At 45.6% G+C, this 13,403-nt stretch overlaps 1 protein-coding gene across 2 annotated transcripts in view; it reads right to left on the reverse strand.

The window, feature by feature from the left end:
- Gsr (glutathione-disulfide reductase) overlaps nt 1-3,703 on the reverse strand; it is a 43,169-nt gene extending 39,466 nt beyond the window's left edge. Inside the window, exon 1 of one of the 2 annotated variants that reach the window (XR_005494529.2) lies at nt 2,911-3,703. The gene's annotated coding sequence lies outside the window, so the exon portion shown is untranslated. The remainder of the gene's footprint in view (nt 1-2,910) is intronic. The other variant, NM_053906.2, reaches the window with a different exon arrangement.
- Nucleotides 3,704-13,403: the final 9,700 nt, after the last annotated feature.

The following is a 13,403-nucleotide window of genomic DNA, read 5'->3' on the forward strand; positions in this document are numbered from 1 at the left end:
TAAAGTAAATAAATAAACATTAAGAAAAGAAACCATGTATTATTTTTTTAAGAAAAGCACCTGATACATAGATTTCCAATAATATTCAGTGAACAACTGAATAAAAATGAACATAGTCCTACTATGTGGAAATAATACTGGCAGAGGAAGTCCTTTTATGTACAGGGACACAGCTCGTATTATAGCTCAGGCTGGTCTTTTTTTTTTTTTTTTTTTTTTTCTTTTTCTTTCTATTTTTCAGAGCTGGGGACCAAACCCAGGGCCTTGAGCTTTCTAGGCAAGTGCTCTACCACTGAGCTAAATCCCCAACCCCATTGCTGGTCTTGAACTCAGCAATCAGCCCCCACTAACGGAAGGGAGAATCAACACTAATCTCAACCACTTTACATTCGCTACCTGCAAGAATGAAGACAGTCCGGCTGGAGAGATTGTCTCAGCGGTTAAGTGGACTGACTGCTCTTCCAGAGGACCTGAGTTCAAATCTCAGCAAACACATGGTGGCTCACAACCATCTGTAATAAGATCTGATCCCCTCTTCTGGTGTGTCTGAAGACAGCTACAGTGTACTTATATATATATAATAAATAAATAAACCTTTAAAAAAAAGAAAATATTTTAAAAAAAAAAGAATGAAGACAGTCCTGGGGGGTTGGGGATTTAGCTCAGTGGTAGAGCACTTGCCTAGCAAGCGCAAGGCCCTGGGTTCGGTCCCCAGCTCCCAAAAAAGAAAAAAAAAAAAAAAAAGAAGAAGAAGACAGTCCTGGGCTGCAGAGAAGTGCTGCTCAGTGGTTAGAGCACCAGCCAGTGTTCCTGAGGACCTGGGCTGGATTCCTGGCACCCACGCTGCAGCTAACAACTGTCTGTAACTCCAGCTCCAGAGGGTCCTGTGACACCCTGTAGGCACCAGGCATGCACGTGGTGCAAACATTCATGCAGGCACTCACACAAATAAACACTTGAAGAAAAAAAAAAAAAAAAGACCAACGGACAGACCAACCCCACTTTCTGGTTGGCTGTACTTGGTCTCCCCACTAGACTGCACGTTCCTTGAAGGAACTTCTGCAGAAAAATATTTCTGCCTACCCTTTCCCCTTCTGTCAGATTCCTCTAAGGACCTGAAACATGAACAAACGAAAGGCTCTGCTTCAGAAATCCTCAGGTTTCCCTGCGCGTGCTTAGAAATTACTTCCTGCAGTAAGTTCACTAGTCCAACTCCGGACAGACCTCATCACTGCGATCCTTGGGCAAATCTAACCCCGCTTCTACCTTTCCGCTACATTTTCCCTGATACTGGCTGCAACCCTCTTCCCTGCTTTGTAATTCAAAGCCAAAAGCTACTGTGAGGAGGTCCCCAAAGTTATGCCACTAAAACAGCAAAGGACATCTCAAAGACATCCATGCTCGGATGGAAATGGCCGCCGGCTGCAGAATGATGAACTGGGCAGGCCCGGTGGACCACTGGTCCCAAATGACGTCACTCTGGGCATCCTTTGCTTGCTCTCGGAAAAAGTTTGTCTTCACCTTTTTTCTAACGCCCCCAAGACAGGATTTCCCTGGCTGTCCTAGAGCTTGCTCTGTAGACAAGGCTGGCCTCCAACTCCGATATCAAACCCCAGCCAGCCCCTTCTTGATTAACGCCAGCAGAACCAGCAATGACAGATGTCACAAATCCGCGGTGATGTGATAAGGAGGGAGAAAAACAAAAGCCGAGGAGTGCAGAGTTGAGAACTGACAAACGCCCACCATCTGTGGAGGGGGAAGGGAGCAGGCGCCGCGCAACACACCCTTCCCTCTGCCTTCTGCAGAGATTTCCAGTTTTTCCAGACAAGTGTCAAAGTGCAAACCAATCATTAACAACGGCGCTTCCTTTCTCGTCACACACACGCACCGCGCTCATTTTCAGCCGTGGCATGCTCACAGCTCCTCATCTCTGGCTTTATTCATTTCATAACTAGCTGTTGAGCAAGGTATTTTAAGGCGACAAGCAGTACACAAATATCAGAACCCGCCCCTGCCCCTAAGGAGTTCCCAATTTAGTAGAATGTAAACGCCCTCAAAGGCATTTAGGGAAACTATCCCCAGTCCCGGGTGACTCTTGGATTTCAGCGTTTTCAATCATCAACAAGAACCCTGCCTAGATCTTGTGATAGGAAAAGGCCACACTAGTGTGGGTATGCGAGTGTTTTAAAAGTATGAAGTATGAAGTCTTGCAATCTAAAGATTTACTACCCTTCTCTTTTTCTCTTTCTTTCTTTCTTTCTTTCTTTCTTTCTTTCTTTCTTTCTTTCTTTCGTGTGTGTGTGTGTGTGTGTGTGTGTTTAATTTGAAAACCTGTCCCCCAATTTACAATAAACGGTATCATAAGGTCCTGAGAAACCCCTTAAGGATTCTCTTTGGAGGTAGCCTTGGCTGCATTTGGGATCAACTGAGTGTTTCTGAGTTTGCTAACCTCCGCGTCGCACCGCGCAGGAACAGCAGAACTTCAATTCTTCACCGGGTTCCTTTCAATGCGCAGCCAAAGTTGAGAACTACTGTTACCTATTTCTTTGCCCTTGAACTAGAAGATCAGACCCGATCCCACACCCCCATACACACTCCTCCATGCCAGAGCCCTCCATTGCTCCCCTCGCCCACGCCACCAATAGTTTCCCAGAGGCAGTCCTGTTTCCCTAGCTCCAGCGCCGGATGCGATACTCCCCCGCAGGCAGAGTTGCACGCCCGGCAGCTAAGCTTGGCTGAAGTCTTGGCGTTAGCACTGCACCTGTGCACACTGGCGGACTCGGTCGCGTTACCCTCTTTCCCGCCACCTCCTGGGACCGGGACCCGGGAGTGGGGAAGCACCCTGGGCGCCGCACGCAGAGGCCGGGAGAAGGTGTGCAGCCTTCGCGGCCCGAGGGCCCCGGTACTCACGCAAGTGCCGCCCAGCTTGTGACTCTCCACCACCGCGGCCCTGGCGCCGAGCTCGGCCGCCCGCCGCGCGCTGGCCAGGCCGCCCGAGCCGCCGCCGATCACCAGGTAGTCGAAGGAAGCAGCGGCGGCGGCGGCGGCCGGGGGCTGCGGCTCGCCGGGACTCGCCATGGCGCAGGTGAGCGCGCGCGCCGCCCGCCGCAGGCTCCAGGCCGCGCCCACGCCCAACGCCCGCGGCAGTAGCGCCATGCGCGGAAGTGCGAGCGGGGAGCGGGGTGCAGCGTCGCCGTGACTAAGCACCGGCGGCGGGCCGCGCCCGAGGGCCCCTGTCCCCGCCTCCCACCGGCACCCGCCCCGCAGCGCGTGGACCGAGACCGGAGACGTGCACGTTTTGTTTCCCGGTCCCCAGCCTCTCCGATTCCTGCAGGCCTTAACCCACGTTCCTCTGTCAGGGCACTTGCACTCGGAAGAACGACTGGAATAATGAGAAATGGTTTTTGTGATCCGTAGATGACGTTTAAAGACAAAGACTTCACATAAGCACAAGGCTGGGAGCCCCACAGCAAAGAACTGAGGAACACAACACAAGGCCGCTAGGCCCCACACTCCAAGCAGGATGTGAACCAGAATGCTATACAATTTATAAAGGCTTTTGGGTTTTTTTTGTTTTCCTTGTTTTCTGCCTAAAAAGTAACATGACTTGGGAGCTGGAGGTAGAAGGAACGTTGATTCAAGATCATCAAGGAAAAAGGAAGATTTTTTTTTTTCCTTTCTGGCAAAGTACCCTGTAATAAATGTAGACAGAATAACAGTTTGAAAACATTAGCAAGGTCACAGTGAAAGCGACTTTGTTAGGAACTACCAATGGTTGCTAAGATCACCGGGTTAAAGTTTGATGGGGATAAAGTTACACAGATAGGTGGAGTTATGTAAACACACACACACACACACACACACACACACACACACACACACACACACACACATCCCTTCTTGATCACAAAAGGGAAAAAAAGCAACTTTTCTGCTGGCACCGCCTCGTCCTAAAGATCAGGATAACATACTGCTAAGTAATGAGAAACGTGCTCTTGTGAGGCAATTTCACTTACGCAACCTTCCTGCTTTTTATAAAATAAAGGGGGTGCCGAGTGGCTCGGCAATTAAGAGCACTGGCTTCTCTTCCAGACAGCAGAGTTCCGCCCCCAGCTCCCATGCGGTCTCACAGCTCTGTAGCTCCAGCTGTCTGGCAGGCCAGTGATATGCGAACTTACTACATGATTTCAGTAGTCCAGTGTCGAGGCTCAGGGTGAAAACTGAAGAGACTAGAGAACGACTAAAGCTTAAACCAGAAGTTAGCAAGAAGCACACGGTACTGTGAGAAACTCTCCAAGGCAGTTTGTAAGGCCGCTTTGTTAGGAAACTGAATTTAAAATTGGCAGCGGTGGCTCATGACCTACATTCCTCCGCTAGGGAGGCAGAGTCGAACGGATCTCTGTGAGTCCCGGGTTAGCCTGGTCTACATGGGGAGTTCCAGGACAGCCAGAGCTACATAAGAAGGTCCTATAGCTATAGATGGATGGGTGGGTGGACGGATGGACGGACGGATGGACGGATGGATGGATGGATGGGTGGGTGGATGAGTAGATGGATGGATGGATGGATGGATGGATGGATAGATAGATAGATAGATAGATAGATAGATAGATGATGAAGAGAGGAGATAGATAGATAGATAGATAGATAGATAGATAGATAGATAGATAGATAGATGAAGAGAGAGGACTTAGACCCTAGAAGATGAATCCAGAGGAAATTACCGCTATACTTAATTCCTTTCATCTATTTGATGTCTAATTCAATGCATTTGAAAGGACGCTTTAGAAATGACTACCATCCTTATTCTAAATCTAAATATATGGTGTTTTTTAAGTGTGTGTACTATGAATGCACACGCACGTACGTGTGAGTGACTGGGTGTATGCATGCGGGGAACCAAGGACTGACTCTTCCTCAATCACTTGCCACCTTAATTTTCTAGACAGGCTCTCTCTCTCTCTCAGAACCTGGATCTCATCAATTTGGCCAGACTGGCTGAACAGAGGCTGCCAGGAACCTGCCCATCTCCTTTAGTCCCCAGCAGGGAGTTCCCAGTGCTGCTCCAGACAGACACTGGGGAGCTGAACTCAGGTCTCCATGCTTGTGTAGCAGATGCCTTCTCCTTGGTCTTTTTTCAAAAGTACCTTGCAACATTTAAGATAAAAAGAAAGCCAACCTGTGCTAGAGATAGGATTAGGAGTCTTCCTTGCTACAAAGTGAGTTTAAGACCAGACCTGGTCTCCAAAATAAATTAAGAAGGAAAACAAGAATAAAGAGACAGCCGGGGTGGCAGACTCTGTAATACCAGCTCTTTGGAGGCAGAGGTGAAAAGATCACAAGTTTGAGGATAGGCAGCAAGACTGTGTTTTAAAGTATGATGGAATGAAATGCTTTTTAATTCAAAGGGTCATAAGAACATGCCTCTTGGGGCTGGAGAGATGGCTCAGTGGTTAAGAACACCGACTGTTCTTCCAGAGGTCCTGAGTTCTATTCCCAGCAACCACACGGTGGCTCACAAACCATCTGTAATGAGATCTGATGTCCTCTTCTGGCCTGCAGACAGAACATTGTATACATAATAAATACATTCTTAAAGAAACAGTATCTTTAAAAAAAAAAAAAAGGAAAAAGAACATCCTTCTTAGCAAGCCTTAGGAGGCAGAGGCAAGAGGACCTCTGTGAGTTTGAGGGCAGCCAGGTCCACAGAATGAGACCCTGTCGCTACGAAAGGAAAAAAAAAAAAAAAAAGGACTGGAGGAGGCTTAGAAGTTAATAACATTGGCTGCTCTTGCAGAGGGCTGGTTCCAAAGCGGCTTACAGCTAGCTGTGTCGAACTCCAGAGCTGAAGCCCTCTCTTGCCTCTGTGAGCAGTGGTTCCCACACAGGCACATATGTGTACCCGCACATGCAGGCAAAATTCCCATACTCATTAAAAAAAAAAAAAGGAAGAAAGTGATCCCAACGTTCTAATAAAACCTTTATCCTCCTTTTTTTGGTTTGTTTTTAATTTTATTTCTATGGTTGCTTTGCCTGTATGTATGTCTGTGCCTGATACCCACAGAGATAAGAAGCCTTCAGATCTCCTGGAACCAGAGTTATAGAAGGTTGTGATATGAGTCATATGGGTGCTGGGAGTTGAACTCAAGTCCTCTGGAAAGAGCAAGCAACCAGTGATCTTCACCAGGGGACATCTCTTTGGCCTCTTTTTTTTTTTTCCTTAAAAAGTTTTTGAGACAGGATCTTCCTATGTACCTCTGGCTAACCTGGAACCTGGTGTGGGGACTGTGTCACCTGCCTCCACTGGGATTGAAGGTGTGTGCTACTGCACTCTGGCCTGTTCATAGATTTGAAAACTAGCATACAACATCACATAGCACTTTCATAGATATCTGTTCTGATGGATTGATCTGTTTTTCCTTAGTGGCATATCCAAAGTTGCACCTGTTACTTCCATTATCCGTCATTTGTAAATTAAAAAAAGAACTTCACATTTATCTAGTGGTGTGTGTGTGTGTGTGTGTGTGTGTGTATGTGTGTGTATGTGTGTGTATGTGTGTGTATGTTTGTGTATGTGTGTATGTGTGTGTATGTGTGTGAATGTGTGTATGTATGTGTGTGTATGTTTATATGTGTGTATGTGTGTATGTGTGTATGTGTGTGTATGTGCGTATGTATGTGTGTGTATGTGTGTGTATGTGTGTGTATGTGTGTATGTTTATATGTGTGTATGTGTGTGTATGTGTGTATGTATGTGTGTGTATGTGTGTATGTATGTGTGTGTATGTGTGTGTATGTTTATATGTGTGTATGTGTGTATGTGTGTATGTGTGTGTATGTGCGTATGTATGTGTGTGTATGTGTGTGTATGTGTGTGTATGTGTGTATGTTTATATGTGTGTATGTGTGTGTATGTGTGTATGTATGTGTGTGTATGTGTGTATGTATGTGTGTGTATGTGTGTGTATGTGTGTGTATGTGTGTATGTGTGTGTATGTGTGTATGTGTGTGTATGTGTGTATGTATGTATGTGTATGTGTGTATGTATGTGTGTGTATGTGTGTATGTTTATATGTGTGTATGTGTGTGTATGTGTGTGTGCGTGTGTGTGTACGTGTGCCCATGCGCTTGCGTGCACTCTCATGTGCAAGTATATGTGTGGAGGTTAGAGGACAACTTTTAGAGTTTGGTTTCTCCCTCTATCATGCAGGCATGCTCATTATTTAAGATCTGAATAGAAATACTGAGCAGAGCTATGAGTTTTGTTTTCTTTGGAAACTGCTGGTTAGACACTTGAGAGCTGTCTCAGTGGCTGACAACATTGACTGCTCTTCCAGAGGACCTGACTTCAGTGTTCAGCAGCCACGTGGAAGGTCACGACTGTCTGTAACTCAAGTCTCAGGGGATCCCACATCCTCTTCTGCCTTCCAAATGCACACAGACATGTTTGCCAGGCAAAATACCCATATACATAAAAATACATACATACATACATATCCAGGTGTAGTGCCCCTTATCTTTAACCCCAGCACTTGGAGGCAAAGGCAGACAGATCTCTTTGAGTTTGAGGCCATGTGTTTTGAGGCCATGTGTTCCAGATCAGCTGGTGCTACATAGTGAGACCTTCTCTCAAAAGAAAACCATAGAAGGCAGGAAAACGACTTGGTGGTTAAGAGGATCCTACTTCAATTCCCAGCACTCATATCAGATAGCTCACACCTGCCTGCAGCTCCAGCTCTAGGAGATCTGATCCCCCTCACCTCCCGGAAAACCCACACTTATGTGCACACCTCAATCCACAGATATACACATATGAGCGCACACCTGCGATTTAAAATAAAGGTAAGACATGACTGAGATACAGAACAAGTTCAAGGCAGGCCTAAGCAAATTTACTGTATCCGGCATGGCTCCAGGGATGGGCCATATTGGGGAGGTGCGGGAATGAGGAAAAGACAAACACACTCACAGAAAAGCTGGGAAAAGCTGGGAACTGGACTACTCTGTGATGGAGAAGCCACAGCACCCTGGAAGGACAGTGTGTTTACTACGCAGAGCTGAACAGAGAGCCAGCATTCTCGCATAGAACATGGAACCCTGTTATTATATGAATATAAACAAGGCGGCAGGGCTTATGGTAATCAGTTGGTCCAAGGGGACAGGTCAAAGCTAGTTCAGTAGAACCAGTCAGGAGAAGGCAGGCCATGCATACATGGGTGAGGAAGCTGTGGGGAGCATTTTCTGCACACACTACCAATGTCCATGCATGGACCTGACAGGAAGGCTTTGTTATTTCCCTCTGAGTCCCAAAGGTTTTGCCATTTTCCATGGGTCTGAGGCCGGGGTAGTCGACGTGGCTGTGCCATGTCAAGAGCACACGTTCATCATTCAGCCCCTTATTCAGTCAGGGCTTTCTCCACTCCACACACAACTTTTTGAATTTTAAAAAGGGTGGACTGACTCTCTCTCTCTCTCTCTCTCTCTCTCTCTCTCTCTCTCTCTCTCTCACACACACACACACACACACACACACTCACACACACAAGAGAATGTAGTAAAGACACCTATGATGGCATTTTGGTGCTGCATTCTGACATGGTGAAGTTGAAGTGCAGAGTGTATGGATGGGGACCGGGATTATTGTTCATCTTGGTTGTCAACTTGATTGGATTTAGTATCAGTGAAGAGACCGATCTGTGAGGTTGTCGTCTCCAGGAAGGATTAACTGCACAAAGGCTCTCCTTCTGTGTGGGCAGCACCTTCTGGGGGGTTCAGATTTGAAGGGTTCTGGGGGGAAAGCACTGCTGCTTGCCTGTGTGCCGTTGCTCGTAGCTGGCGGGTGTGGCTACTTGTTATTGTTGGACGGTGCGGCCTGCACTGTGTAAATAGACTTAAATCCCCTTAGTAATATCTACCCCTTCCATCAGTTCTGCTCCTCCTCCAGGGCACTCTGACTAACAGGTGCTCCTCTCTTTGGTAACAGTGCTAATCCCTTTTTATGTGAGCAGAACACCTCTCAGTTTAACCATCGATAAAAGCCTACCTCTAACGACTGTCAGATTGGATTAAGTTTCCGAGGGGGATCTCTGAAGGGACACGAACCTTCAACCCATCACGATGACTGAATGTGGATTACTAAAAACGTATAAAAATCATAGAGAAAGAGGAAACCAACTTTGAAGAAAAGAATGACCATGCGGCTTTTTAAAGATTTTGTTTTTTAACCTTTGTTCTTAATCTTACATATTTAGGTATTTTCCTGTATGAATGTCTGTGCACCACATGTGTGCAGTGCCTTCAGAGGTTGGAATAGGTTAGAAGAGGGCATCAGGACGCTGGGACTAACTCCCCTGGGAGTTGGAGATTGTGAGCTGTCATGTGGGTGCTGGGGATCGAACCGGCATCCTCTGGAGGAACAGCCAGGGCTCTTAAACACAGCCATCCTTCCAATCCCACAACATCTTTTTAAAGTACTAAAGTTTTAAGAATTAAAACAAACAAGCAAAAATAACAAGAGAAATAACAACAACAATAACAACAACAACAAAAAGAAAACCCCAAAACACTATCAGTTTCGCTTAGAGACTGTGGTAAGGACTACTAAGCATAATTAAATGTGATATCCCCAATGTTAAAATGTAGGCCATAGACAGACATGGAGTCATCTTGAATTGCATAGCTTCATCCACTCCAAGAACAGATAATTAAATATAAATAACAGTAGGCTTTATTTCATATGACTATATTGGGAGGTTTGAATGTGTCCCATCCAAACCATGTGATATGGTGGCTTGCATATGCCCCTCCCCCAAATCCATCTGCAAGTCAACGGTGTTAAGAAGCACCATCAGGCTTGGCTCTCATGAGTGGCATTAATGTTGGTTCTAAAGAAAAGACTGAGCCTTCAAATTTGATTTCTGGCTCTCTCCCATTCTTTGTCCTCCTGGGGATGATGCACCTTCATAATATACGTGTATACAACAAATATCCATCACCTACCCATTTAGAACTAGTGATTCAGGCAGTTCGGGTACATGCCTTTAACCCAGCACTTAGGAGGCAGAGGCAAGTGGATCTCTGAGATCGAGGCCAACCTAGTCAGTGCATAGAGTTCTGATACAGCCAGGGCTACACAGGGAAACCCTGTCTTGAAGGGGGGAAAAATGGAAGTAGATTCTTCGATGCCTTGAAAATACAGTGGTAACTAAACAGAGATAGCTCTGCCTGTGTAAGAGTAGGGCAATGTTTAATTAGTACACGATTGCTGCTCATCGTTGTGGGGAGAACTGTGAAGGAGAAGTACTAGAAACTATGAGACAGCAAAAACAAGTATTCTCATCAAGTTCTTAACTGCGCCTACAGCCTTCTGTTCTAAGCTTACTTTTATTTTCAATGTGCGCATGCGCACCCATGTGTGAGCATGTGGGAGTTGAACACTTTTGGGAGTTGGTTTCTCCTTCCTCCTTGCGGTCTGGGGGTCAAACTCGGGCCATCAGGCTTGGCAAGCAAGTCTTACTGGCTGAGCTATACAGGCTGGGCCAACCCATCCACCCTGGTCTTCAGTTGTGAGAGCTCTTGTTTCTGCCTTTCCAGACAAGAAATCTCAGCTTTTTCCTGTGGGCCAAGAGGAACAGACTTTCAGAGTGGGAGGTTTGTGGGTTTTCCTGCATCTAAAATGAACTTTCAACTGGTTCTTCCCTTTGGTTCCCCTTTAACCTATCCTTATTTTGCATGGTATTTTGAAGATTTTTGCATGGTCATTTTCAGAGTGAGTGGAATTTACCCACTCCTTGTCATTCCCCTTTTTCCACTTTCAATTTGTTGACTGAGTTTTTGTGTGTGTGTGTGTGTGTGTGTGTGTGTGTGTGTTTTTTTTTTTTTTCTGAGAAAAGGCCTCACTATGTGGCAGCCTGGGAATTCACTGCGTGGTCCAGGCTGGCCTCAGATTCACAGAGATCTGTTTGCTTCTGCCTTCCCAGTGCAGGGTTAAAGTCATGTGCTACTGTGTCTGGCTATACACGTATTTTGATAGACTTACTATTTACTCAGGCTGCCTTGAAACACTGTATCCCAGGTGGCTTTGAACCTGTGGCAATCCTCTTTAGTCTTGTAAAAGTTGGAATTATAAACATAAATTACTATGTTCAACATTTTTAGTGTTTTTTTTTTCAGTACTATGGATTGAACCTAGGGCTTAGTACACGCTGAGTAAATACTCTACCACTGACTTGTGTCTTAAATTATTAAAAATAGAAAAGTGGGGCGGAGTGAATAGAGGGGGCTGCTGTAAACTCTCAACAATCCGAGTTTAATTCCTGGGCCCCACATGGTAGAAAAAGAAGACCAACTCCTATAAATTATCTTCTGACTTCCATAAAAAAGGACTGTGTTTGCATGTGCGTGTGTGTGGTCTAGAATTTATCATGTGTGTGAGGTTGATTCCTTCTCCTGGTCCTCCTCCTCTAACTCCCAAGTGTGATTATAGGATTAATATATATATATATATATATTAAAGATTTATTTATTTTATGTATACAAGTACACTGTAGCTTTTTTTAGACCAGAAGAGGGCATCGGATCCCTTTACAGATGGTTGTGAGCCACCATGTGGTTGCTGGGAATTGAACTCAGGACCTCTGGAAGAGCAGTCAGTGCTCTTAACCGCTGAGCCATCTCTCCAGCCCCCCCCCCCCTTTTTTTGAGACAGGGTCTAGTCTTGAATTTTCTCTGTAGCCCATGCAGGTCTCAAACTTGGAATCCTCCTGCCTCAACCTCCAGAGTTGCTGGAATTGTAACTCTGCACAACCAGGATTGACTTAATATCTAATTTGTGTAAATTTAAAATGTTTTGCCTGGTAGTGGGGGGCACACACCTTTCAGCTCAGAACTCCAGAGACAGGAGAATCCATGAGTGCCAAGTCAGTCTGGTCTACAGAGTGAGTTCCAGGATGGCCAGGGTTACAGAGAAACCCTGTCTTAAAAAAAAAAAACAAACATGTCTGTAATCCATCATGTCAAGTTGAAGTGCCTGAGTAGCACAGGAAGTCCCGGGTTTATTTCCCAGCCAGCACTAGAGAAAAAAACAAAAAACCAAACCTCTCCACATATACTAAATTAGGGTGTTTCGTAAGGTTTTATTATGTCTGTAGCCCATAACTTATCACTGTTAAGACTAAAGATCTCTACATTAATCAATGGAGCGTTTGTGTTTGTTCCGGGAAATTTTTACCTACAAGTCAGACTGTAAATCAGTACAGATCTTCACTGTGAACTTAGGGACTTCCTGAAAATCCACTTCTCTCAAGGTTGGGTGCTCACCAAAAAAGCACTTCCTTCTCCAACAGTGAGGTCTGGCCTCAACTGGCCAAATCCCTAACTCTCTGTTCTTATCCACAGAGCTGGGCCTGGGTTCAATCCCAGCAACCCAAAAGGGAGTGGGAGAACTGATTTTCATTTCTTCACCTTGTTTGTCTCAAACTATTATACCATGAACAACCATAGCTCAATCTTGAAAAGGTCACCTCAAATCACTCCACCTTAGAGTACAGAACTCTCTAAAAACAAAATCACCTTTTACTTTTTCTCGGGAGGTACTGATGAGGTCCTGTCAGAGCGCTTTTACATTTGCCTACATTAAGAGATGTGACTTAGTGAACACATCGCTGTGGGCTCTTTATTATGTGGTAGTAAGGATGTGGCATTCACGGTGATGGGAGTTTACAGCCAGCACAGTTATTAAGTCCTGGCTGGCTATGCTGAGAACTTAAAACTCTTGTGTGTGCGAGCAGGGTAGGTCAGAGAACAACTTTTGGGAGCTGGTTCTCTCCTTCCACTGTGGGTTCTCGATTGAACTCAGGTGCTACCCATTGAGCTACCTTGCCAGGCGTAGTCTAAAATCAGACACACTGGTGTCAAAGGAACACAGGAGACAGGAAACAAACCAAAGGAATGCATAGCAAGATGAGGCTGGTGAGAACTGAAGGAATTCCTTTTCTGTCTTCATGTAGAATCAACACAGTGGGATTATCTGTATGAGTCAACCCACCTGTGTAATCCGCTTATCCTGTTATAATTCAAATGGTCTCCTTTTCATTATTGACTTGTGACTGTGCCCTCATAGTTTGAACTTCTAGAGGCTAAAGTTTTTTGTTGCTATTTATTTTTGAACAGGACCTCACTGGGGCCTGAACCAGTCACAATCCTCCTGTCTCTGTCTTCTAAGCGCTGGGATTACAGTCACAGACTACCATGCTTAGCAGTAAGACTCGTAGCCTGTTTACAAAGCAATGGCCCTAGGTCCAATTTGCCTTCGAAATTTTCCTTTTATTGAAAGTACATTTTTTTGCTGGGAGAGATGGTTCAGTGGTTAAGGGCACTGGCTGCTCTTCCAGAGGTCATAGGTT

This window comes from Rattus norvegicus, chromosome 16 (genome assembly GCF_036323735.1).
Source record: "Rattus norvegicus strain BN/NHsdMcwi chromosome 16, GRCr8, whole genome shotgun sequence".
Classification (NCBI taxonomy): domain Eukaryota; kingdom Metazoa; phylum Chordata; class Mammalia; order Rodentia; family Muridae; genus Rattus; species Rattus norvegicus.